Here is a 25,131-nt window from a genome sequence, read left to right on the forward strand (position 1 = left end):
CGAGTCATTAGGGACCTGAAAGCAAAACCACAGTGACACACCACTTCACATCCATTAGGACGGTCATAGACAAGAACATTGCCAAACAACAAGTCTCAGCAAAGGTCTGTTGACTAGTGGGAATGTAAAATCGCTCAGCCACTTTACAAAGGTTTGACAGCTCCTCAAAAGTTAAAAATAGTTGTCTGATGCCTGAGCCATTCCATCCCGGGCATATGTCCCAAGGAATTGAAAACATGAACTCAAATAAACACTTGTAAACGAATGTTCATAGCAGCATTTGCCATGACAGCCAAAAAGTAGCAACAGCTTAGATGTCCATCAACTGGTAAATGAATAAACATTGAAATCTACCCACACAATGGAATCATTGAACTATAAAAAGGAACGAAGGGGACACGGTGATTCAAGGCAGTCAAGGTTACTTAGCAGGAACCTATCTCAAAGAAATAAACCAAAACAAACATTCAAACAAAAGGAATTTTGGCACCTACTATACCATTAAGTAGATCGTTAAAATGTACTAAAAGCTGTTAAATGAAATCTTACATGGACAATTCCATCTACATGAAACATGCAGCCAAGGTGCATATGTAGTGATGACAGGTCAACTGGTGGAAGATACGTTGGTCGGGGGATCTTGGGGCACATTGACTGCGTACATGGCTTCCTTTAGGGTGATGGAAACATCTTGGAACTCTACAGAAATGATAGCCATTTGTTATGAATGGGCTCAGTGTCACCGAATTGTATGCTTCCACAAGATTAATGGTTAGTTTTATGTGAATTCTACATCAGTTGTGTGTGTGTCATGCCAACCCTTTATGAAGCCATCCTAATTCAAGGGAGTTTTATTTCCTACTGGACCAAAACAGCCTATTGCCTGGCTTTTGGAATTACAGTTGCGACCCAGGACACTTCCTTCCTGTCTCCTTTAAGCCAACCTCGTTCCTTGCAACCAAAAGCTTCTGAATGAACAGTATCCTCAATGGCTTCCCTACAATGTGACTTCTGAGTCTTCCCTTCTTCACTTCTTCTGCTCAGTAAGCAGCGCTGATAAGACCTATTTCGTTAGATTGGTTTCAGATTATTACTACAGCTCCTATGAGACTATTAGGTGGAGTCCTAAGGGTGACTTCATTCATTCCTTCTAACATAAATTATGATTCTCTGTCAGTAGCAATATTATCCATCTGGTAGAACTGGTGTTGGGCTCATGTCAACAGGAATGGCGGCTGCGTCACCAGCTTGCTGGAACCGAAAATTGAAGCCCTCCCTCACCTGTGACCTTGGGGGAATTGCTGCTCAGGGATTTAGCTCACGCACCTATGAAGTAGGAACAATTATAAGTAAGGATGGGCCATTCTGGGACATGTAAGCTGTTACTGTCATTGTCATAGAACATAAATACAGAGCCTAGTCACAGACAAAGTTCAAGTTTACTTTGTCCATGGCCTCCCTCCTTCCTCCCCACCCTTAACTGCTTGAGAAGTGTCCTCATCACTAAGTAGCATCACAGTGTCTTGGATGGACTTCGTTATGAATGGACTCAATGACCAGGTCTTACCCACTGGGTTTTACAGACAACTCAAGTGTCCTGGGCCATCACCAGACTACATTTCCCTGACTCCTTTGAAACTAAAGGTGATAATGGGTCAGAGATCTAGCTAGGGAGGAGGGTGGAAATAGTGTAAGTCATGAACAGGCTTTTAAGAAGTGGATGCGTCTCCTCCAGCTCTTCCTCCTCTGCCAAGGAATGAACAAGAATGAGAAGTTTTAGGGCCACAAAAGCAGAAGAGGCCTACGTTCGAGTATGACCACAAAAGGAATCAGAAACACCCATTCTGAAGAAGAATTAAAAATAACCTCACACTTTATAAACACCAAAGGGACTATCTGTTGCAGCAGTTACTGTTGCTTTATGACTACGGCACCATGTTAGTTGACTAAACTGAATTATGCACGCGTATCTTCCCAAATACTGTGTCTGAAGGCCTACCAACGTCAGAACCTGTGGCTTCAAATACAACTGCACTAGGATTTGCTCTGACAAGGCCACAGAATACTAAGGGAGACAGAAGCATCATGAGCAACAAGAACATTCATGGGAGTGTGTCAGACACCTGAAGGAAGGCTTGGCCAAGGAAGGTACACTGAGCAACAGACAGAGTGAGGTCCACTCTGTAGGAACCAGGACGGTCAGGTATAGCTCCCATCAGGACAGACATCCTTCCCCCTCATCTCAAGTAGACCAATATGAAAGGCCTTCGGGACAGTGGGGATGAACCTGAGAGCGGAGGTGGAGGTCTGACATGGAAGACCATGAAGGGATGGGGCGCCAGCTGCAGGCTGGAGAAAGGGAAGGAGGAAGACAAAGCCGAGGAGGGAGGTGAGGCAAAGTCATTGACAGACACCTGTGGGAGTTCAAGAACATGTGGCTGTGTCAAAGAAAAAGGCTGAATGACTTGAGCCAGCGCATTCCAAGGAAGGCCTGTCTGAGGATTCCATTTGACAGTCTTTTCCCAGGTGCTGCTCTCTGGCCTATGTGAGCCCCACAGAGAGTTTTCCTGTCCCCCTCCCTGATCTGGGCTTCACTGCTGTCCCTCCCAAACTCTGTCCAGACTCACTCCGTGGCCCTTAGAAACACAGCTCTCCCCCTAAAGCCTCTGCCTTCCTCCCTCTCTATGTCCTCAAAGCTCTCGTCCTCTTAGGGAGGAAGGACACTACCCTGAAGAAGTTGTGGTAATTGACTGTCATGATGTCAAGTCACACAAAAATGACTAGAGCTAGAGGCATGGGTCCTGGGTTTGAATAAGCCATTACCTTTGATGTGGGGATTTCAACATTTACTACAAAGGTTCAAGACTAGTTTCTCCAAAATGACTTATTTCTATTATTCTTAATAAAAATAGTAATGATCCAATGGAGTCACGACTTCCCCAGAGCCACTCCCTAGATGACGATACTGGGGGCCTCAGAGGTTGAACAAGCTGCTTGAGCTCACAGCTAACAGCAAAGTCAGTTCGAGAAGCCCCATCTATGTAAAACTACAGCAGCTGACAGTAGAACTAAATTGCTCCAACTGGCTCGGGTCCGTTTGCAAGCATGATAGAAGGTCACGCATACATACATATACTACTTCCTATGAAACTATGTATTAAATTCAAAATAAAACTCATCTTTGGCCTATCAACTCTACAAAGAAAAGTGTAACTGATTTGCCCGGGACTGACAAGGACTTGAAGATGTGTACAGCCTCATGACCCTGCTCTAAAAACATGAGCTGGTCATCTTCCCTGAATAAGAAGCATGCATCACACATGAAGATGTGCCTACTCTTTGGTCCATCAATTCCACCTCCAACAACTCATCAGAAGTAAGCTTTTTAGACAAGTTTATAAGTGGGGAAAAAAGTAAAGAGCCTGTACATCCATCATAAAGAGTATTTGAGGATGGGGACTCAAGTTTGTAATCTCAGCACTCAGGAAGAAGCAGGATGTTGGGAGTTGGAAATCATCCTGTGACACAGAAGACCCTGTTTCAGATAATAAATGACAGGAATAAACCGGATCTGAGGTATAAGTGAAGGGTTGTAGATTGTCTTCTATCACTATGGCCACGCATTTTCCGATCTGCACAGACAACCCAACTGAGCAATGTCTATAGACACTGTTTTGATCTCTCTAGATCTCCAGTTCGGGAAGTCTAATGCCCCTTTTGCAGCCTGCCAGTCCAGCAGCCAAATATCCCCTCTCCTGCCAGTCACATACATGTCTCTGCCGTACCAACAAGCCCTGGAGAGCACTCCACTCTCTAAGAGCCCTTCAACATGGCTGACTCAGACCACACACATCTCTGTGTTTGCTCTTCCCTTCAAAGCGCCCAGGGCCCACCTTGTAGCCAGAGGATTTTAACAAGGTAATCTTTCCAGGGATGTGCTGGGATCAGCACTGACACTATCTGGGAATGATGCCATCTCCTGCTCAGCAGGTGATGAAAGGGACCAGGTGGATTCACTCAGTCACTGCCTAAAGACCTAGCAGGTGGTGGGCACCGAGACTGGATGAAAGAGTGAAGCCTCCTCACAGGCCAGCAGGGGGAAGGGACAGTGACACAGCAACATGGCAGATGTTTTCATGAGGTCCAAATTCTATCTTAAGGATCGGCAAACGGCAGCCTGATCATCACAAAATAAACAGTAAGAATGCTGTCATCAGTGCCTCACACTAAGCCAGGTGTAAGAATAGGTAAGGAAGAAGACAAGGGACCACTGGGCAGAGCAGAACAGCAGAGGAGCAGGGAAGGGGACATTTCTGCTGGCCAGGTCGAGGAGAAACACCTTTGCTGTTAGAAGGGCCCTTTTTTTAAGCCATCCTGACCACAAAAGCCAGTTTCTTCTGCTTCTCCATGGTAATCTCAAAAACTAGAGAACAATAGGAACTTGGGAGTTTTCTTTCAATAAGAGCCACCCAGGCCTTATAGAAGCATCCCCAGGTACCCAAACTCTCTTGATACTGGTGACACCTTTGCCCCACTATTGCTGAGGAATAATCCTTTGGTACACTGTGTCCAATGTTGCTCTCATTGTCAATAAAAAGTTGATTGGCTCATGGCTAGCCAGGATTTGGAGGGCAGAGAGAATGCTGGGAAGAAGGGAGGAGTCAGAGGAGATGCCTTGAGACACAGAGCAGAGCAAGCAGGATGGGAAGTACGGACATGAAGTCAACGAGCCTCAGGGTAGCACATACATGACGAGAAATGGGCTAATTTAAGTTATAAGAGCTAGCTAAAAAACAAGCTTAAGATATGGGCTGAGCACTTGTAATTAATATTAAGTCTCCATGTGGTTATTTGGAGTAGTTGACGGGACAGCAAAGTCTAGCCATACACTGCAAAATGCAAACCTTTCCAATTCTGTTCACTGTCTCTGCCTCTAACATCTGGATTTTGCACACTGCCACGCCCTTTCCTAGTGCTCTCTGTCTGGCTGGAGCTGGTAGAGAATGGGCAGCTTTATCTAGAGTCTTCCAGAGGCCATATTCTTTCAGTTGGCTCCCAAATATTCTGCAGTGGATATCAGGGGCATGGATATAAAGAGAGGATACTAAGTCCCAGAGAAAGACTCAGTTTGCCAGCCAGGACTCTGAAGGCTAGATCTATGTGTTTGGGGACTGGGAGCAGGCTCAGCCAGCAATATACCTGTTGGGCAAGCATTTGGGCCTGAGTTTAAACCAGTAATACCCATGTGAAAATTTGGGTTTGGTGGCACCTATCTGAAACCCTGGCACTGGGCGGGCGTAGACAGATGAATCAATGGAGTTTGCTGGATGCTGGTCAGCCAGTATAACCAATCAGTAAGCTTTGAGGTCGGGGAGTAACCCTGCCTCAGAACAAACAAACAAACAAAAATAAATAAATAAAAGGTAGAATAGGGGAAGACACAGTGACATTGACCTCTAACTTCCCCACCCTGCACCACATGTGCACATACACAAAATACACACTGTAAAACACATTAAAAGGGGAAATAGACAACATCAGTATGCTGTCCATTGAGTTCCTGTGTTCTCCCAGTGTGCCTGCACACAGCGCCCAAAGGATGCAGCACAGCCCCAGCAGAAGGCTTCTCTACAGTACAGTTCAATACAGTTCACAGCTGAGGGAGGGGCTAACCACCACCAATTTCATCCCCAGCGTCCGCACACACTGGCCCTGGTGACTCTCCTGAACCTGGGCAGTCTTTGCCCTCTTTGGCCACAAAACACCTTTCACTCCTAGTCAAAAGCCGTTGTCTCTAGGAAACTCGGGATCCCTCTTCCAAGACTCCCACAGCACATCAGAAGTCACCTAGCCTCATAAGCAGTTCCCATGTCCTAACGCTGCAGACTAGGTGATACAGATGTCTCCCCTCCTCCTAGAACACCCAGAAAGTTCTCACTAAGTGTTTCCAGTGCACAGCGTCTACAGAAATACCAGCAGGATCACTGCCACACGTCAGCTGCAGTTAGACACGTGATCATTTTCTTGTGTCTAGGCCGGATGCCCAGGCATCGTGATCATTTTTCACATAACCATGACCACGGTTGTCTCCATCACCATCAGCATTGTCATCATGAATGATTGTTGTCTTCATTGTTATGGTTGTCCTTAGCACCTTCAGCAGAAGCAACGTCACCGCCACCACCGTCATCATCACCAACATCACTACCACCTCATCACCATTGTCATCACCATATTAGTTCTCTAATGGACCATAATAAATCACCAACAATCGGATGTTTTAAAGCAACAAAAAAAATGCATTCCTTCATAATTCTGGAGGCCAGAATTCCAAAATCAAGATGTGGGCAGGGTCATGATCTCTTTGACGCCGCTGGGAGGGAAACTTCCCTCTTTTTCCTACTTTGTGATAGCTACCAGAAGTCCTAGCTGAGAGTCACATCACCCCAGCACCTGATGCTTTCCCGAGGATTCCTTTTCCTCGTCTTCTCCAAGGCTATTCTCGTCTCCCGCCCACCCCTTCCCAGTCATGTCATCCTATTAAACTCAGTGTCTTAGGTAGGGTTTCTACTGCTGGGATAAAAAACACAATGACCGAAAGCAACTTGGGAAGAAAAGGATTTATTCCATTTTTAATTCCAGGTGCAGTTCATCACTGAGGGAAGTAAGGGCAAGAACCTGGAGGAAGGAGCTGAAGCAGATGCCATGGAGGAATGTTGCTGACCAGTTTGCTCTTCCTGGTTTGCTCCGTTTGTCTTCTGATACCCCCCAGGACCACTTACCAAGGGGGAACACAACCTACAGCGGGCTGGGCTCTCCCACGTCAGCATTAATTATGAATATACACAACAGGTTGATCCTATGAAGCATTTTCTCAATTGTGGGCTCCCTCCTCTCTGATAACTCTAACTTGCATGGAGTTTATGGACAGATGGACAGAAGAAAGGAAGAAAGGAGACAGGGAGGGAGGGAGGGAGAGAAGGGGATAGGGAAACAGGGAGGGAGGGAGGGAGGGAGGAAGAATCCAGCACACTTGATGAATTCATTTTAACTTGATTGAATTTATTTCTCAATCATTTACATCCAAGGTTCTAGAGATTAGGACTTTAAAATTACATTTTTGAAAGGCTATGACTCAACCTGCAACAATCATCCCCATTCTCATGAAGGCAGTGACCATTTCCCCTCCTCCTGGTCCCCAGGTACCAGCATGTGGTCTCCACTCACGTCTTCAGAGCGCTCTGGCCATAGCCTTGAGGGAGAAGTCTGATTTTTCTCCATTTGAAAGAAAACAAAACTGAAGCTCAGAAAGGCCTCAAACTTTCTTCAGGTCACCAAATCGCCAAGGAAGAGCTAGGATGGGACTCAGGTGAGCCCAGCCATCTACCTACCACTTAAGAGGTTTTGTTTCCATTGCTCGTTCTGCTGACACTGGCTGCTATCTGCAAATGCCTCCCATGGTTCCTTTCCTTTCCATGGAAGTTGAAGACATCCACACCAAACTCAGCTTACCCCGACCGACTGGAAACCCGTTCCAAGATGAGGACATCCCACACATTCATGTTCTGTCCACTAAGATGCTTTAGGAAGAAAAAGACTTCAAAGAGCAACATCTGTCTACCTCACCACCTAACTCGTGCAGATCTGCTGATACAAGCACCCGCTTTTACTGTCTCCAGTGACAGAAAGGACTCTCCCTTCTTCAGCATAACACACTAGGTACCAGGACCCAAATGATCTGTCCCTAAGAGGTAGCATGTGGTTGTCCAGTTACAAGTTCGTGGCCACAGAAAGAGCACTGGACACAAGTTTGCCTTCCTTTTCTATGTGAAAAGCCCTGAGCACCAGGGCACAAGTCCTTCTAGTCCTCAGTGGCAACTCGCAAGTTTTTCACATTTAGCAAAGCACAGGTTGCCAAACTCTAAGCTAAAGAGGAATAGAGAAAGAAGACATCATAAAAGACAAATGAACCATCCGTGGCACTACGAAGGTTAAGAACTCCTTAACTCCCGTTAAGGGTGCTGGGTCTGAAGTTGGTAAGACCCAACTGATTCCTTTTGACCTAACCTTCCCCCTCCCTAAGCATGGGAGAGAGAGACTCATTAGGTGAGAAGGTGGCTCCCTCTGAAGCTTGAACCTCAACTAGCAGTCGGTGGTTTAAAGGATGAACTAAGAGGCAAACGCTGAGTTACGAAATGGCTGGGCAGTTTGTGGTAGCTACATGGAAGCCTGGCGCGGAAACTGTGGGGCAGACAGAGGGGCTACACATTGGATGCTGTAGTCCACTTATTCCTTCGTGGTTAGATGTGCAGAAGAGCAACAGAGAAAAAGCAATGAGGGATGAGCGTTCTGCAAGCTGCCTTTCTTCTCACCCAAGGAAGCCGGGATGAATACCAGGAAAACCACGTCAGAGCTCCAGCTTTTGCCACAGGACCCTCTAGCAGCCAGTGTAGGTAGAGATGACAAGGAAGAAGAGAAGGCACAGGCTTGCTTCCACTGGGGCCAGGAACAGTGCTCCCTGGGACACAGAAAGTGGTGGGACCAGGAAGTCACAAAAGCTACAGTCTTAGGTATTAGACACAGGCATGACGCCATCTTACCGAGCCAAAAGGTTCAGTCATGGCTTCCCTCCTCACAACCCCGTCCAATCAGTCCACATGACATCCAACCTTGTTGCTTATCCAACCATTCCCCTCTCTCTCTTCCTACCCACACTCTACCAGGGAACCCTAACTGGCATTGTCTCTCTTCCTTCTTGCCCTCACTCCCCCATCCATGCAATCTCATGAACCCAGTGCCTTCATTCTAACGGTGATTCTGCAATTCTTAGACCATAAGCCCTCATTGTCATCAAGACAAACATGAAGCTTCAGGATGTGGCTCCCACCATCCCCTCCAACCCCAAGGGAGCCTATTCAAAATATCAGAAAGATTCAATCATCCTACATCTCTCATCATCTCTATTTAGGACAAACCATCAATTTCTACCATCAACATCCTTATACCTAGATGTCCCTTCCCTTCCTTCTGCTCCTTCCTAGTTAGTTCCCTATTACTGTTAAAGATTTAGCTCAAGGACTAGAGAGATGACTCGGCACTTATGGGTTGCTTAAGCATAATTGGGATCCCAGTATTCATGACGCAAGCTTGGAATGGCTCTATGTAGACATATGCCTATACCCCAGCACTAAGCGGGACAGAGATGGGAGAATTGGTGGAACTTGCTGGCTGCCAGCCTAGGTGTAGTGGGAAAAAAGTAAGTTCCGGGTTCAGTGAAAGACCCTACCTCAAAGGAATAAAGAATAAATGAAACACTATGATACCTGATGCCCTGTTTTGGCCTCCAAATGTACAGAGGCAGGTGCAGCCACATAGTCATATGTGCAAATGACACCTCTCTCTCTCTCTCTCTCTCTCTCTCTCTCTCTCTCTCTCTCTCACTCACACACACACACACACACAGAGAGAGAGAGTACCTAGCAAAACATAATGCCTAGCAATGATTCTCTGACCTTCCCTATGAGGCAGACCCAGATGCTTTTTTATAAGCACCCCATGGTACTTGAAAGTGCCTACATGATAGCACAAAGCACACTGATCATTGCTCTTTGTGCATGCAGGTCTGCATTGACATGGAGGTCTCAGATGGTCAGAGATGATGCTAATGCACAGCACAACAGATGCACCCAGTCTTAATAAAGAAAGATGAAGGGGAGAAAGGGAGGGACTTGACACTTAGGGTGTCAAGAGTTATGGTACTCAAGAAGATAACTGCAGGCAGAAGGGTCCGAGAAGACGTCGCAGAGAAAGCGCATTTGAGTCATCCTTAGAGAGGCAGCAGCATCTGGGGAAGGCAAAGGGAGGGAAAAGCAAGAGTGAAGACGCGGATGTACACAGTGTCCTGGAGACCTGCAGAGTGGCAGCCGTAGGTTAAGGAGCCCTAAATGTCATGTGACATGGCTGTCCGTCAAGCTGTTAGTTAAGTTTCTTTTGTTTTTGTTTTTTGTTTGTTCATTTTTTTCAAGACAGAGTTTCTCTGTAACGTTGAAGCCTGTCCTAGAACTAGTTCTTGTAGACCAGGCTAGCCTGAACTCACAGCGATCTGCCTGCCTCTGCCTCCTGAGTGCTGGGATTAAAAGTATGCGCCACCACCGCCCAGCTAAATTTGGGGTTTTGCTTTGTTTGTTTTGAGACAGGATCTCACTATATAATCCTGGCTGTCCTTGAAATCCTAGAGATCCATCTGCACCTGCTTTTCAAATGCAGGAAATAAAAGCATGCATCAGCATACCCAACTGATTAAGATTTTTTTTTTTTGGAGTGGGGTGCTAACAGAGCAGATTATTTTATAAATATATACTGAACAAAATATTTAGTGTCTCATTCTTTCCATCCTTTTGCTTTGTCATCTTCGAAATGTTCTCCCTAAGTTAGGTACCATTCTCATTGTCCCAAAGGCTACATGAAACAGTTCATGGTAACACAAAATTTGTCGGTCTGTCTTGTTTTGTGACTGGCCTTAAGATCACTGTATAGACAGGAACGACCTCAAACTCCTAACCCTCTGGCCTCCATCTCCCAGTGCTAAGAGTACAAGCATGCTTCACTAGACCAAGTTGGAGAATGATCACTGGGTTTCATGCATGCCAAGGGGCACTCGATCAATTGAGTTAACCCCAGTCCTAAATTTCTTTTTTAAGAGAGGACAAGATCTTTCTCCAATCCCACATCTTGCCACTTTTTTGTCACAAGGCCTTGACCAGAATTAAGTCATAAGCCCGTGCCCAATCCAATCACTGCCAAGAGGATGAGACCGTGGTGATGAATGGCGCTTCACTCACCTCCTGAATCGGCCCTGGAATGTGACTGCTGAAGGTCAGTGTTCTGTCAGCAAGAAAGAAGGGGAATTGATACCAAAGCATGTGCTGGCGTCTGCTACGCGGTCCCACTTACCTCCGTGACATCTGCATCCATGTTTTGAGACTTTGGGGATAGTTAATATTAACTGCCAGCTCAACAAGAGCTATAATTTTCTAGTCATATCATTGAGGGAGTTTCTATTTTAAGTTAACGTAGGTGAGAAAACAGATACTAAATTTGGACAGAACCATCCCATGGGCTACAGAAAGTGAGCTGAACATTCCCCTCTCTGAGCATTCGCCTCTCTGTGTGGTGACTATGTACGCCATGTGATCAGCTACGTCAAAGCTCCTGTGTTGCTTTCTTGGATCGAGTGGACTGTCCCCTCAAAGTGTAACCTAAATCGTTACTTATTTCTTTGTCTGTTTCGAGACAGGGTTTCTCTGTGTAACAGCTCTGGCTGTCCTGGAGCTCGCTCTGTAGACCAGGCTGGCCTTAAGCTCACTGAGATCTGCCTGCCTCTGCCTCCCGAGTGTTGGGATTAAAGTAGTTACTTATTTCTCCTTAAGCACTGCCTATAACAACAGGAACGTTAATTAATACAAGTTTCACCACTACAGCCGAATGCTTGACTCTGGGAACTTACAAAACAAAAGGTATATGAAGCTCTTCAGTTTTGAGAAGTCCAGAAAACACTTTTGGTGAGGGTCTTATGGTGGGTGGCACATGCTGGCTAGCAATGGTGACAGCATGTGTCAGAGCAGGCAGTCTCATTTCTGAGCCAGGAAGCAGAGATAACTGGGTGGAACCAGGCTGGCTCCCTTTGTAACAACCCTCTTGAGGCATGGCAGAAGTACCTTCCCAGGGTGGCTCCCCATCCCATCCTCCTACCCTACCCCGCCCCACCTATTGCCCCCACAACCTCCCACCTCCTCCTAAAAGTCCCACCACCTCTCAAAAAATACCACCCAGAGGCTCAAACCCTGGGGTACACAATTAAAGCACATCCGAGCCACCACAGCACACAGTGCAGTGTACAGAGATCCCATACCTCCACCCCTCCGCCAGGCTATTTTAGGCCTGAGGAAGTAACTGTCCTAGGAGAGGAAGCTTGCTAAAGGCTATTACGGGAAGGTCTCTAAAGACGCTGCTGTTTGAGTTTCCACATGAAGAGTTCCGTGATAGTGGGGGGTGGGGGGGCAGGAAATGGCGGGGACAACTGAATTCCAGAGGCAGCCCTGAAGAGGTTTACCTTTCTCCTTGAGCAAATAATGCTACACTTAGACCTTTTTCAAAATAACTGGCACACCCCTGCCACAGGATTTGACCCACTGTCTCTCAGACTGGACTCTCCTCCTTTGCTGGCCACTAATAGAAATGCTTCCCCAAGCTCAGGTGGCTTTTCTCCCTTACCAAGATCTTCCTGGAACGACATCTTGGGCCCCCAGTTCTTCTGCGAGGAGGGGGAGAGGGACATGGATCCAACATTACATTACACCTTTCTCTTCACCTGTCTGCCAAGAACATAGCTTCTAATCTGCCATCAGCAATCCTAATCAGGCACAAAGCAAAACATGCAGGAAAACCTCTTCAAACTGATGGAGCTTCCCCATGCTTCCTTCCCCTATGGATCGTGCAAAGTGTCTTGAGCCAATCATGTGCCAGGAGCTCAGGCACTTTCCTTATATAGTGCGTATTTAACACCGTAAAAAAAAATCTGTGAGATTTCTCACTATTTACAGGAAGGGAAATGAAAGCTTAGGGCGGTGATGAGAAAGACTAAGGATGGCCCCTACAGGGTCATATAAGGAATCAGGACGTGATTCACATCTTTCTTCAAAGGCAGGACCGCCTCGTACAGAGTGTGGGTGGGTACCGAGTTCAGATGGCCTTGCCTGAAGTCACTTACTAGCCATATGACCTTGAGGAAGCTAGTGCATCTCAGTTATCCTGTGTGTGCAACAAGGGTGAACACCTTATCTCTTCAAAGGGTTGTGATGGAGAGTAGAAGTTACAGAGAGAAACTGCTTAGGGCACTGCCAGACAAACCTCCACACACACGGAATAATATCTGTCATCACTGCCTCCAAGCCTGGGGCTTCCCGTGGCATCATGAAGAATGTTGGGGTCCACTCACCCAATCACCTTAGGCAAGAATAATGGCCTTCCCAAAGAACTGGCCACTTAAACATATGAAGAGTACCACTCAGAGGAGCAGGGGGTCAAAGCTCACTAAACGCATTGATCCCACCATAACAGCTCTCGGTGGCAGGGCATCACCCATTTGTGGAATCCCTGTAGAAGTTATGGAGGAAGTAAGCCCCAAGAGCTAACTCAACTCCCCCAAACCCAACTGCTCACAGTACTTCGGAGAGTGGCCCTTATTTGATTGAACGAACTCTGAAACTAACCAATGAAGTCCCACTCTGCCCATGTCTGCTGCCCCACCATAATCTGGCAGGGAAGGTGAATTCAGGAAAGAGGTACAGTTTTGAGTCAGTATCAACCCCTAGACTTACTTTAGTAAGTTGTTATAGTCGCATGCCCTTTTTATGTCTTCTGTCTCTCTCCTCCCTTACTTCTTCTTCTGAGGCAGTTTCGTTCCTCACCACTACTAGGCAATGATAAACACTGACGGTCACAGGGTTCCTGAACCAGGTTCCCTCCTTAACTGGCAGTAAGGACCGATGGCAGATGAACATAAGAGCAAGCTCAGTAAATACTTGCCATCTAAATTCAATGCTTTTTTTCTTTTGATATAGGTTTGCAGGGAGCTCAGGCTATCTTCAAACTTGATATGTAGCTGAAGATGATCTTGAACTTTTCCTGCTTCGAACACCCAATGACATACAGCGTCACACCAAGTTTATAGAGTACTGCAGATTTAACCCGGGGCTTTACCTATACTAGAAAAACACCCTACCCACTGTATCCCATCCCTGACGCCAACTGTTCATTGCTAATGTACTCATATAGACCCTGACTCTGTTTTCTTAGAATGGCAATTTTTACATCTTCATGAATGTTCTTTCTTCTTCAGTACTCTTAAGAAGCCTGAATGATCTAAGCCACCTGGTTCCCGAACGAAGGAAAGCTGACATCTCTTTATAAAGCCAAGGCCCCGTAAAGGCCGAATCTTCTCTGAAGAGAAGGCCCAAGAGATTCTTTCCACCTGTCCAGAGAAGTGGCAAGAAAGCCTTAGGGCAACGGTTCTCCACCTTCCTAATGCTGTGACCCTTTAATACAGTTCCTCATGTTGTGGTGACCCCCCCAACCATAAAATTATTTTCATTGTACTGTATTTTCATAACTGTAATTTTACTGTTATGAATTGTAATGTAAATATCTGATATGTAGGATATCTGATATTCAACCCCTATAAAAGGATTGTTCCACAACACCCCCCTTCCCTAAATAGGTTACAACCCACAGGTTGAGAACCACTGCCTTAGGATCTGGAGCAAGGGGAGGGGGTATGGTTTCCATGCAAATACTGAACACTCTGGGTATGGAAAGCTTCTTATATCAAGAGTCTAGTGATCAAAAGTCCATCCCAGAAGCTCTGTCAGAAATAGCCAAGGACCCAAGAAAGCTTTACGGCTGCTGCAGACGCATAAAGCAACTCTGTAGAGAAAGACACTTCCGATACACAGGATAGGTGAGGTCCTCCTGGGGTACAAACCACCACATCCCCAAACCAAAACACACCACAAACAGGAGAAGTAGCTAATCCAGAGTGAGCATCACAGGTCGGTCTGAAAGTGAATGTCAGCATGTTTGAAACGCTATAAAACAGAGATGAGAAGCCCTAAGGAAGGAGAAGGATCCAAGGCTAAAAGACAAGGGTGATGTGAATAGTGAGCACTTTTGAGTTTGGGCCATCTCCCTAGCCCTTCAAGGATGACTTGAAAAGGAACCAAAAAGAATTTCTAGAAGTGGCATGAACAGTCACTAAAACTGAAAACTTCAGGATGGAATATTCTACAAGTAAAACAACAGAGCTGGCCAGCGTGAGCCAGTGGATCGGACTCTGCCTCCTCCTCTCTGCTCAGCACCGCTCAGAACAATGGCGTCCCACCAATCCCCTTCAAAATGTTACATGTTCCGGGAAAGACAACCCAGTGAGTAGTTTCCCTAAAGATGGCTGCAACAAAGCCACTGTAGGGATCCCTCTCATGCTCTCCCTATGTTATGTCAGCCAGGTCTGTAGAGTTAGAAGGGGCAGCTGGGTCAGGAGCGGAGCCCTGAGTCTACGGGTGACCATTCCCCCTGGCCATCCTGCTTCATTGACAGCCACAGAAGTCAGGGGACAACTACAAAGCCTGACAAAGCAACCTTTTTAAATTCTACCCCAAAAGAAAAACAGAACCTCTGTGAAACATGCACGCAGGATATTCCACACATGCAGGATTTAAGGAAGGCAGAGGGGCTCTGACCAAAACTTCATGCTCAGCTTCGACCAGGGAAGGGCGGGCATTCTCAGAACGGGTACAGCTGCCCTCCTGACACCCCTCTTCCTGTCCTGCCTGTGGGAGTCTCCCTCTGCAGGACTCCTGCCACGCCTGGAGGAAGTGCTGTGAGGTGTGCTCTTCTTCACCCCAAACCAGACTCCAACTGGGCCCCGAGGCAGGGCTGAACCTGCTCACTCCTGTTTTTCCGAGTGCACCTTCACACTTCCTGGTTGGAGGCAGAGGAAGAAGAGGAAACTCCAGAAATACTACGAGACCCCTGGAGTTCTGGGGGAGGGAGAGGTACCCCTCCCTATATCAGGGTATATCAGGAGAACCTCAGCTAGCCAACAACTTGCCTCCCGGCAAGCTGGAGGCCAGCGGAGCTAATGGGGCTCTCCAAAGCGCTTGCACGGTCTCAGGAAAGTGTCTAGTTTCCAGAAGTATTTGGGACAGGAGCCCATTTACTCTAACTGAAAGCCTGCTGAAATCTGGTCCTAATTACCTTCTAACAGCAACGTGGCTGCACGACATACCATGGCTGAGTCCCTTGTTTGCAGACAGTAAGGCCACCCACCCATGCACCTCTAGCAAGCTGGGTCCTCCGTTCGTGTTTCCCCTAAGGCTTCGGACATATTTGTCCTGATCCAACACAGGACCTTTCCTGACCCCTCTTGTGTCTTTGGGAACAGGGCTGGCGCCTGTTGTGGACACTAGCTGTGACTTCGAAATCAAGGTTTCAGCTGTTGAAAAAGGCTTCGTGAAGTGCTGAGAAACAAGACATAAACCAATTTTCAATGAAAGGAACAGTCCCCTGCCCCCAGCTATCCATTTTGGGGAGAGGGTGTGAGAATAGGTCAGCTGGGAGGACTCTCATGGCTGACAACTGAATTCACTGTTGAGGCGGAATAAGAAGGAAATCATCAGGTCAGGCCTAACTCCCCACAGCAGAGGACAGAGGAAGGAGTAAACATTCATCACTAGTGTCGCAGGAAATGTCCCTGACCTGCCTGACTTGTTGGGTTAGCAACCTCTCCCCTGACCACCCACAACACCTCCCCTACCAACCCCAGAGGTATCCTAGGAACACGCTCAGTTACATGGCAACAAGGACTGAAGGCTGAAGACAGAAGCAATGTCTTCATCAGCCCATCTTGTAAGGACAGTGGGGCTGGAGGTGCTGACGCTTGCCTAGCAGGCGCGAAGTCCCGAGTCCTAGCCACAGCACTCCACAAACCAGCTGTGGTGACGTACACTCATAGCCCCAACTGTAATCCTCGAATTTATAAGACAGAAGCAGGAACATCAAAAGTCCAAGGTCAGCCTCAGCGACATAGGGGTTCAAGGCTAGGGGAAAACAAACGTCGGGAAAGCAGCTGAAATTACAGGCACAGCTCAAGGCCAACACTTAAAGAGGCCTCCAGAGGAGGAGAGAGAGTCAAAGACATGAGTCAAGACGGCAGCAGGAAACCTGGCGCGGACATGGCTGACATGTACTAACATGTACTGAGCCCAAGTACACAGGTGGCTTCTAAGGCTGGAAAAAAAAAAAAGAAAAGAAAAAGAAAGCTCTCTTTAGAGCAGTGATTCTCAACCTTCCTAATGCTCGATCCTAAAGAGGTTGAGACCCTCAGGTTGAGAACCATTGCTTTAGGATTTCCATTGATTTGAGAACGCCAAGGCAATTTGCAGACCTCCAGAGATTTAAGACGGTAAAATTCTGTCGGCTGATCTATGCCATTTCTTTTATTACCGCAGCGACAGATAAACTAATATACCATCACTACCTTTACCTTAAAAAAAATACCATGTTTATTTACATGCTTATCGCTGTAATCAATAAACAACGCTGACATTTCTGGATCTTACGTTTGCCTTTAGTATTTTCTGTGCCATCGGGCCAGTCCAAATGTTCCATAGGCATAAGGTATGAAGAAAAGACAAATTCAGAAGAGCAGAATGATCGAGGGTCCCAAGGATCCAAGAGTGGTCCAGGAACTTAGAGGCATCTTCCAGAGGATAAAGACATGGATGCATTTTAAAAGATCAATGGGAGCCAGCCAACAAGAGAGGAAGAATACACCAGGCAGGGAATATCATAAAAGAGGCTCAGAGGAATGACCCAGCAGAAGGGCAGCAGTCAGGACTCCAGGGGCTCAGCTTCAGGCTGACAACAATGTCACCACCCGCCACCCTTGGCAGTTTTTGTCTTCCCTTAGTTTAAGGTCTTGTGCCCTCCTACCTGCCTGAGACTTCCCTATGGATGCCAGTCTCGGCACAGTCAGTACCCAGTTTTTTCACCACAAACCTAACTCCTTTTACATTCTCCCTTGCCTTCAATATGATGCTACCATTCCTCAAGCTGCCCGAGACAGATCCAAAGACTCAAGTTTGAGTCCTCTTCCCACCCCCAACCGTCCCACATCATCTCTATATAATCCTTCATGTATAAATTCTACCTCCAAGCCCTGACTGGGACCCACTAACCCCTTCTCACCTCCACTGCCAACACTCTGGTCTATAGCACCACCGACTGACTTCCTGGAATAGCAAAGCTGCATCTTTGCTCTCTATGACCCACTCTTCATTAAGCAGTCTCTTAAAATGTCAGTCAGATTCGACTTCTGAGCCTCAACTCATTAACGCTCCCTTTACACTTGATGGGAGGATTTCCAAGCTGTGCGAACTCAGCTCTAACATACTCTTCAACCCCACCTTTTTTAATGTTCTCCTCATTGCTCCTGACTCTGCTCACTTCCTGGAATACTTGGAGCCCTCCTGTGCGTGGAAGACTTTTTATATTCCTACCCATCTCCTCGGAATGTCCTTCCCCCACACCTTCTCGGTTTAGCTACTTCTTTCTCTACTTTCCAACCTCAGACCTGGCTTTCCCTGGTAAACCAAGAGCCAACGCTGGATCCCCATCCTCAGCTTCATTCTTCTGATTTCCTGGGAGAACTCACATCCTTCAAGTTCTCAGGCCTTAGAAGCTACCAGCTTCTTCCCAGATGCTTTTCTCCTCCAGTGCAATGCAAGCTCCGGGAGGGTGGGGCCCCATCTCGCTCCTTCCAGTATTAGAAGGAACCCCATGCAAGGCTTAGTGTAGAGCAGGTGCTCGATACATGGTTGTGGAATTGATTAATTAAATGAAAGAATATAATCCCGACAATGAAAGATGGGTCTAAAAATAAGAGGCCTTGAGAACAGGGTGCTATTCATCTTTGCATGATTAGTACCTCCCACAATGGAGCCACTTAGCAAATGTTTACTGGATGCAAGAAAGAATGACTCAATCCAGATGAATCTGAGAAAGGCTGTCCTTTCTGGGAAAGGCTCCCAAGGAGTTCCCTCTCTGGGGAAACACGTGTGTGTGTGTGTGTGTGTGTGTGTGTGTGTGTGTGTGTGTGTCTGCATGCACATACACAGGAGCAAACACTGGAGTCAGATAGGGTCTCTCACTGTACCTAGAGCTAGGCCAGTGCAGGCTTGCAAGCTCAGGCAATCACAGAGCCAAGTCAGGGTGCCTGGCTTTTTAACACGAGTTCCAGAGACCTGAACTCAGATCTCTAGGCTTGGACAGCCAACACTCTTCTCAGCGGAGCCATCTCCCCAAGGCTTCCTTGGTCCTTCTTAGGAGGAAACAAGTGCAGAGCATACAAGTGCTCAAAAAGTGCTCGATGTGACTGTCAGCCTTGCTCCTGCAGGAATCACGTGGGCAGACCGCTAGCAAAGACCTCTGGGACCTACGCAAGACACACCAGTGAGAGAAAAAGAATAGGGGAAGAGACAACGAAGAGGGGTAAGGAAGATCCCATCACACACAACTGAGACCGTAGTCGGGAAAACGCACCAACAGCACAGGTTAAGAGGGGAGTTCTCTTTTTTCCTCTTGACCACAGCCACCTGGTACAACATGGAGCAGGCAGCTGGGAGGAGGGTCTGGGCCAGGAGGGCTCAGTGAATGCACACATTCATCTCTGGGCCTGCAAGGCTTCCATTGGTTTTGAAAAATCTGGCTTGCTGTGAGTGGGGAGGACTGGAGAGGTGTAAGGAATTTCAATTTCCTTCGCCAAATGGCAAGCTTGTGAGAAAGTCCTTGCTCTCCGACATTATCACATACTAAAAATGAAAAGCCAGCCACTCAGCATTCACGAGGAGGGAAATAGGTGGGCTGCCCGGCTCACAGCAAGAGGAGGGTTCAAAAGTAAGACTCCGGAAAATCTCACAGCACATTCTGTGTTAAGACACTGCCCTTTTGAATCTTGGGAGTTTGTATGTTTTTAAGGAGAGAGTAGAGAAAAGCAGCTCCCCCCCCCACCCCGCCCCGTATAACAACTACAATTGTATATTTCAAATCTGTTTGATAGCTGGATCCCAAATTCACTTGCACCAGAGAACAGGAGAAGTTGGGTAGTATTTAATTTTTTTTTTAGCTTTTAAAAACAGCATGCAAAATACTAAAAATCATTATGCATTTTTCAATAGGGTAATTTAAAAAACGCCTTATCACAAAATACGTTCCTTCAGATAACTGCGTATCTCAAAAACAGCCGCACTAACAGATAAGCGACCAAGAGAAGGTGCTAACGTGGCGAGAGTTGAAAGGCACAACTCCACAGCTGGTTCCTAGCTGGCAGATCATAATCTGACACAGACAGAGCGGCCCAGCCCTGGAGTTTCGAGAACTGGAAGCTAGCTGCTCCTGGCTAGGCCACTAAGTGGTCACGTGCCCTCTGACAAGACAGGTAACCAGTCTGAACCGCTTCCATTCCAAGTGAACAAAAAGTGGAAACAGTTGTTTTCTGAGCTCCTTTTCTTCTCTACGGGACCACCCCCACCCCCACCACACCCCCCATACTCCCACCCACCCACCCCACCAATGGCCTTTTACACAGGGGCCTTTCAATGGTCCAGCAAGAAGATCTGGCCACTTAGGATAGAACAGACATGAAACTGGCTTAAAAATTAAATTCTGTGACTTACAATCTCAAAACATTACTCAGCAATCCCGTACCACGGCTATCCCAGAATCAGTTCTGCTAAGACAACCTGATGGAGGAGATGAACAAAAAAACAAAGTGGTCTTTTGGAACTGTACAGCTAAGACTAAGGTCAAGTTAACGATGGTCTAGACTTGGCTAACCCTTTCCCTGATTTAAAAAAAAAAAAAAAAAGAACCCGCCTTATGAGTGCAGGAGATGATGGATCAAACAGCAGAAAAGCAGATACCAGCGAGTTTCTTTTTTTCTTTCAAACTTACTGTTGCTCTCAAAAAGCAGCAGGTCCCCAAATGGTACAAGCGGAAAACACAAGGCACTTCTCAGCTCCCAAGTGGGATTACCAACCCCCTTCGATTTCTTTTGCTTTAAGTAAGTGGTCTGGGGCCTGCTTGGCAGCGCCATGTCCAGGCCGGGTCCCGTGTAACTTTCCTCCGCTGCGGCGGAGACAATGCGGCGGTAAATGCCCGCGCCTTCAAGCGTCGCGGGGAGAGAGCCCCGGAGTACCGGGAAAGTGCCCGGGAGACGGAGAAGAGCGCCCCAGTGGGCCGGGAGAGCGCCCGAGAAGAAAAGGAAAGAGCCCCACCGGGAGGGGAGAGTGCTCAGGAGGACCGAGAAAGCGCCCCCACGGACCGGGAGAACGCCCCCCACGGACCGGGAGAGCGCCCCGGCGGCTGTCCGGACCTTGTCCAGGAACGGGAGCCTTGCGCCTAAAACGCATCCCCCCCCCAACCCGGGTCGCCTCCGCAGAGCAGGGAAACGCGCGCTCCAGCGCTGCGGATGCGGAGCCCCTGGGCGGCCTGGCCAGCCCCGCAGAGCCGGCCGCGCGCCCTACACGCCCCCAGACCCCGGGGGTAGTGCACTCCGGGAGGACAGGGACATCCGGAGCCCTCAGGGGTGCGGGTGGCCGTGCAGCGCCCCACCGCGCCCGTCCCGCCGCCCCGTCGCCTTGCCACTCACCGGGACCGGGCGGGCCGCTGGGCATTATTCCATCACGGGCGCGGCGGGGCCGGGCGAGGCGCGGGAGCCGAGCGCGGCGCAGGAAGGGGCGGGCGACCATGTGCCGAGGGGGAGGAGGCCGGCGACGCGAGCCGCTCGCTCGATCCCGCTCGGCGGCGGCGGCGGGCGCGGGCTGCAGGAAATCCAAACACTTCGGCAGGAAATCGGAATCCTGACTAAGCACTCCGGGCCAGCGGCTGCCCCGCGCCGGGGGCTCCCGCCGCGTTTAACCCTTGGCCCGCCGGCACACTGCAGGGTGCCCGAGTAGGACACCACGGGGGGGATGCGTAGGGTGGGCCTCGTCCTTGCCCACAGAGGGCAGGGGTGGGGCTCGTCAGCAGAAAACCTTGGCCTTGAAGTGGGGCTTGCTAGAACTGGGATACCCGGAGAGGACCATAGCCTCTCTTCCATCCTGCCGAGCATGGCTTTGCAATCTCTCCTGACTTCTCCCTGTCCACTTTTACCGGTTCCTTTCTGTCGATTTCTCTCTTTTTGCCCAGTGCCTGGAAGCAGAACCTTTGGGGTCAGGATAGCACAGGGATGATCTAGCTAGCATAAGGGGATTTCGATGTCTGAACCCAGGTTGGAAAATGGCCTTTTCCTTTCTCCTGCAAATGATACTTCCTTGTACCTCAGTTTCTCAAAAAAAAAAAAAAAAAAAAAAAAAAAAAAAAAAAAAAAAAAAGGAGTGTTTGTAGACTTAATCTGGAAACCAGATGCTTAGACTGACGCGTCGGAAACATCAATGATAGCCATGCTTGGCCTTATTATGGCAGTCTACAGACCTCAGGGAAAGAAGGTTTCGAACTTATGGGATGTGTGTTCTGCGTATCTATGACCTCCACTGCTGGTGACAGGTCTGGCCTTAGTGTATCAGTTTCCCCCTCATCAGCTGAGTGATTTTTTTTTTTTCTTTGAGTCTTCCAGAAACTGTTGTCTGAAGAAAAGGTCAGCGGCTGCGCAGATCCCCTTCGGGTGAAATCTGAAACTCACCAGGCCTCACAAAATTTGAGATTTTGTTCTTAACCGGAGGGCGGGGGGACTCGTGGGAGGGCATGTTAATAAACCTTGAGATGCTCCAGGAGGTTTAGGAAAACCAGCCTGGAAGTCTGGGCGGCCATTGGGAGTGATTCATTGTGGTTTCCCGAGGAAATGCCACTTTTTTTTTTCCACCTGGAGGCTGCTTGGTGGTTTTCCTTAAGTGCTTCGGATTCCTCCGAAACCCAGACTTACAGGGAGGACCCACATGTGGATAAGTGAGAACTGAAAAGAACATGCTGGGAACTGAAACTTGGGTACCAGCTTGTCTCCAAAGGAAGAACAGGCACGCACTTTGCACCCGAAATCCATGTCTTTTCTCCAAGTCTTTCTGTGAAAAAGAGAAGCTTTCAGGAGAAGCTCCAAGCTGAGCATCAGGAGCCCAGGGTCCTGCCTTTCACAGCTATCAGCCTTTTGAAAAGACCTTCTGCCCAGCTGAGGTTGGCAGATAAATCATAGGGCAGAAGTCGGGTCCTCAGAGTTTCCCTCTAACCATGTGATCTCCTTGTGTCTGGCCCACCCTCACTGCCCCCTCTCCTAGCATCCCATCCCTGGTTCTATGGCTTCGTAATTCTTGTCACTATTTTATCTTTCTGGATGCTGACTTTTTTCCCCATGGCTAAGCTGCATTACAGCAGGATTCTTGACTGTCTCTTTTGTTCCGTGTGCCAGTGTACACAGGAGCCCCTCAATAAACACATGCTGGAGTGAGGGGTGAATGGGGGCAAAGTCTGGAGATCCATCCCCATCTCCCATCCAAGCAAGGCAATTCACCCTGTCCCTCGGCTCCGTGAATCTTTCACTTGGAGACTTGATGTGGAATGGAAGAAGTGCCAGCAGGCTCTGCTAATGGTCCTGGTACAAGAACACTGGGAGTAATTAAGGCTGTCAGCTGAGGTCACTGTGGTCTCATTGTCACATCACCAGTTAATTTTTCCCTCTCTGTGCTTCCCCGGCTTCTCTGTTCATTACGGGTCTTACAGATTGGGCCTGGGCATGGTTGCTCATGCCTGTGATCCCAGCACTTGGGCGAATAAGGAGTTCAAGGTCATGTTCGGGTACATAGGGAACTTGAGCCTAGTCTGAGATACATGAGACCCAGTTTCAAAAACCAAAGACTTTACTTACTGCATTAGATGTTCATATTAGATGGCTAGCCTTTCTTCAATGAAGTGAAGGGAAGGGAACCACATTTATTGACCACTTACTCTAAGCAAGACCTTGAGAGCAAAGTGAATTCAATCCATTTAATATTGGTCAGGGGACTCAATAGTTTCTGGGCACTGTTTCTGGACAGATGTTTTTGTTCTCCAAAAAAAGACAGGCAAAACGTTCCATCGAGAGGATTGAGAGGTAAGGTCTCATCAGGGTATGTCATAGGACTGTATAGACCATGGATTGGGGCAGGGATACAAAGAAGTTGAACAACACTTCCAGAAAGTGATGGGAGCCCCTAAAGTAAGCAGAACAATGAATGCATGTTTAGGTGACAGTTGGCGCTAACAACCTAGACCTCCCTCTAACAACATCTGCAGCTTCAATATGGTACCCTCTGTCCCCCTCAGACATACATCTCGTTGCTTGGAGTTTCTCTTGCCCCACCAAAAAGTACCCAACAATTCTAGGACAGTCCCCCAACCTGTTAAGGGGATAAAGGTCTCTTTTCTCCAATGGGGAAGATGTGTGAAATGCTCTCAAGATCATTCCTCAGGGAATCATCATGGGGCTGAGTTCAGGAACCCCTAGCAGTAACTGCATTAACCCATTCGTTTGCTACTCACCTCCCTTTCTCGCTTCTTCCTGGAATCACCACCTTGTTTGCTTCTGGAAAAAACACAGTTCAGAACAGCCTTCATCTATGTACTCATGGATACTCAATTCAACATGAACAGGCCTCAGAGTTGGGCAATTCTAGAAGATTCTGCATCATCAGATGAAATGGTACATGTTCAGAACAGAAATAAATAAGACTGAAGCTTAAGGAAACTGAGGGACTTGAACGTTGAGTAACTTGCCCAAAGTCAAGAACTGAGTGAATGGAGGCACCCTGGACTCCAGACTCTGCTCCCCTATACTGCCTTTCATGGTGGTTGAAGCTGTGGGTACAGACTGTAGCTGAATTTCCTAAAAGAGTAGGAAGAGGGAAACAGAAAAGGACCAGGGGAAGAAATTCCTCCCAGAGAGAGAGGATGGGCCAACATTCATAAATATTCCAGAAAATTGAGTTCAGCGAGGACTGCAAGGTGAGTACCCATTGCGTTGGACAGTTAGCAAGGTTGGTAACTTTCACCGAGGCTGTGTGGACGGACGGAAGGGATCGGAAGCCAGATTGCGGTGGGTTGAGGAGTGAGTGGGAGACTGCAAGTGTAGACAACTCTTCTGAGAAATGTGGCTGTCTAGCAAGTGGGAGGCTAGGGTGGAGGTTTCTCAAAGATGGCCAGGCGTGCCAGCATCTGTGGGTGATGGGAGGGTTCTGTTGCAGCGGTAGCGGTTGCCGAGGCAGATCTGGGCCCCCATGGAGGAGAGAGGGGTGGGGGCAGGCTCTGAACTACTCAGGAACCACTTTGTCCACTGGAGGGGCAGGCCGGCAGGTAAGGTTCAAAGCATCATGAATTTACCCTGGTTTCATAGACGAGGTGGGTCCTTAAAGCTCCCCTAGTTGATTCCGCATGAAATGCATGATTTGGACAATCAAATGGAGATGATAGAAAGCGCCTGCAGCCTCACGACTGGAAAATGGAATAAGAAGCTATTTTGGCCCCAAGTATGTGAGTGAAGGCGGAGCGGCG

General features: G+C 48.0%; 1 protein-coding gene across 4 annotated transcripts in view; it reads right to left on the reverse strand.

The window, feature by feature from the left end:
- Nucleotides 1-21,323, reverse strand: part of Asap1 (ArfGAP with SH3 domain, ankyrin repeat and PH domain 1) — a 308,124-nt gene extending 286,801 nt beyond the window's left edge. Inside the window, exon 1 of one of the 4 annotated variants that reach the window (XM_087898828.1) lies at nucleotides 21,266-21,323. The gene's annotated coding sequence lies outside the window, so the exon portion shown is untranslated. The remainder of the gene's footprint in view (nucleotides 1-21,265) is intronic. The other 3 variants (XM_087898826.1, XM_087898829.1, XM_087898827.1) reach the window with 3 other exon arrangements.
- Between the last annotated feature and the right edge of the window lie 3,808 nt (nucleotides 21,324-25,131).

The sequence above is a fragment of the Myodes glareolus genome, chromosome 19 (genome assembly GCF_982192425.1).
Source record: "Myodes glareolus chromosome 19, mMyoGla1.1, whole genome shotgun sequence".
Taxonomy (NCBI): Eukaryota; Metazoa; Chordata; class Mammalia; order Rodentia; family Cricetidae; genus Myodes; species Myodes glareolus.